This window comes from Myotis yumanensis, unplaced genomic scaffold (assembly GCF_028538775.1).
Source record: "Myotis yumanensis isolate MYYU_CA2020_CCGP unplaced genomic scaffold, mMyoYum1.0.hap1 SCAF_13, whole genome shotgun sequence".
Classification (NCBI taxonomy): Eukaryota; Metazoa; Chordata; class Mammalia; order Chiroptera; family Vespertilionidae; genus Myotis; species Myotis yumanensis.
In genome coordinates, this window is record NW_027223764.1 from 35,987,033 (window position 1) to 35,989,764 (window position 2,732).

Here is a 2,732-nt window from a genome sequence, read left to right on the forward strand (position 1 = left end):
AAAAAGCTATATTTCTGACTAATGTGTTACTGTGTTTTGTCTGAAATGTTTCTGGGGAGCCAAGTATGCTGATCCATTAACAGGGAACAAAGAGAATAAGCTGTTTATTGTACATATAATCAGCAGCATCTTGTATCTTTAAGCTTCTTGTTTTTTTTTTTTTTTTTTTTTTTTTTTTTTTTTTTTTTTTTTATTTTCCTCTTAAAGTATTACAAAGGGTATTACATAAGTATCCTTCCCCCCCCCCCCCCGCCCTTGACAAACCACTACCCTCCCTTACCCCCCAGTGTCTTATGTCCATTAGTTATGCTTATATGCATGCATACAAGTCCTTCGGTTGATCTCTTACTCCCCTCCCTCCTGCCCCCCAACTCTCTCTGGCCTTCCCACTGCAGTTTGACAATCAGTTTGAGGCAGCTCTGCCTCTGTATCTATTATTGTTCAAAAGTTTGTAATGGTCTTTATTATCCATGAATGAGTGAGATCATGTGGTATTTTTCCTTCATTGACTGGCTTGTTTCACTTAGCATAATGCTCTCCAGTTCCATCCATGATGTTGCAAATGGTAGGAGTTCCTTCTTTTTAACAGCAGCATAGTATTCCATCGTGTAGATGTACCACAGCTTTCTAATCCATTCATCTACTGATGGGCACTTAGGCTGTTTCCAGATCTTAGCTATGGTGAATTGTGCTGCTATGAACATCTGGGTGCATATATCCTTTCTGATTGGTGTTTCTGGTTTCTTGGGATATATTCCTAGGAGTGGGATCACAGGGTCAAATGGGAGTTCCATTTCCAATTTTTTGAGGAACCTCCATACTGCCTTCCATAGTGGCTGCACCAGTCTGCATTCCCACCAGCAGTGCACAAGTGTTCCTTTTTCTCCACATCCTCTCCAGCACTTGTCGTTTGTTGATTTGTTGATGATGGCCATTCTGACAGGTGTGAGATGGTACCTCATTGTTGTTTTGATTTGCATCTCTCGGATGATTAGTGACTTTGAGCATGTTTTCATATGTCTCTTGGCTTTCTGAATGTCCTCTTTTGAAAGGTGTCTATTTAGATCCTTTGCCCATTTTTTGATTGGATTGTTTATCTTCTTTTTGTTAAGTTGTATGAGTTCCCTATAAATTTTGGAGATTAAGCCCTTATCAGATATGACGTTGGCAAATATGTTTTCCCACGAGGTGGGTTTTCTTGTTGTTTTGTTGATGGTTTCTTTTGCTGTGCAGAAGCTTTTTATTTTGATGTAGTCCCATTTGTTCAGTTTCTCTTTAGTTTCAACTGCCCTAGGAGCTGTATCAGTGAAGAAATTGTTTTGGCATATGTCTGAGATTTTGTTGCCTTTGTATTCTTCTAGAATTTTTATGGTTTCCTGTCGTACATTTAAGTCCTTTATCCATTTTGAGTTTATTCTTGTGTATGGTGTAAGTTGGTGGTCTAGTTTCATTTTCTTGCATATGTCTGTCCAATTTTCCCAACACCATTTATTGAAGAGACTATCTTGGCTCCATTGTATGTTCATGCCTCCTTTGTCAAAAATTAATTGAGCATATTGGTTCGGGCTAATTTCTGGACTCTCTATTCTATTCCACTGATCTATATGTCTGTTCTTGTGCCAGTACCAGGCAGTTTTGAGAACAGTGGCTTTGTAATACAGCTTGATATCTGGCATTGAGATCCCACCTACTTTGTTCTTTCTCAGGATCGTTGCAGCTATTCGGGGTCTTTTTTTATTCCAGATGAATTTTTGGAGAGTTCGTTCTAGATCTTTGAAGAAGGCCATTGGTATTTTAATGGGAAGTGCGTTGAATGTATAGATTGCTTTGGGTAGTATGGACATTTTAATGATGTTGATTCTACCAATCCAAGAACATGGTATGTTCTTCCATCTGTTTATGTCTTCCTCTATCTCTTTTTTCAACGTCCTGTAGTTTTCTGAGTAGAGGTCTTTAACCTCTTTAGTTAAGTTTATTCCTAGGTATCTTAATTTTTTTGGTGCGATGGTAAATGGGATTGTTTTTCTGATCTCCCTTTCTGAAAGTTCACTGTTGGTGTATAGAAATGCCTCAGATTTCTTGGGGTTAATTTTGTATCCTGCTACATTGCCAAATTCATGTATTAAGTCTAGTAGCTTTTTGATGGAGTCTCTAGGGTTTTGTATGTATAATATCATGTCATCTGCAAATAAGGACAGTTTTACTTCCTCTTTTCCAATTTGGATGCCTTTTATTCCTTCTTCTTGCCTAATTGCAATGGCTAATACTTCCAGTACTATGTTGAACAGGAGTGGTGAGAGTGGGCATCCCTGTCTTGTTCCTGTTCTTAGGGGAAATGGTGTTAGTTTTTGTCCATTGAGTATGATGTTGGCTGTGGGCCTGTCATATATGGCTTTTATTATGTTGAGGTATGATCCTTCTATTCCCACCTTTCTGAGAGTTTTTATCAAAAATGGGTGTTGGATTTTGTCGAATGCTTTTTCTGCATCAATTGATATGACCATGTGGTTTTTTTCTTTCAATTTGTTTATGTGATGTATCACATTTATTGATTTACGGATGTTGTACCATCCTTGCATCTCTGGGATGAATCCTACTTGGTCATGGTGTATGATCCTTCTGATGTACTGCTGGATCCGATTTGCTAAGATTTTGTTGAGGATTTTGGCATCTATGTTCATGAGGGATATTGGCCTGTAATTCTCTTTCATTGTGATGTCTTTACCTGGTTT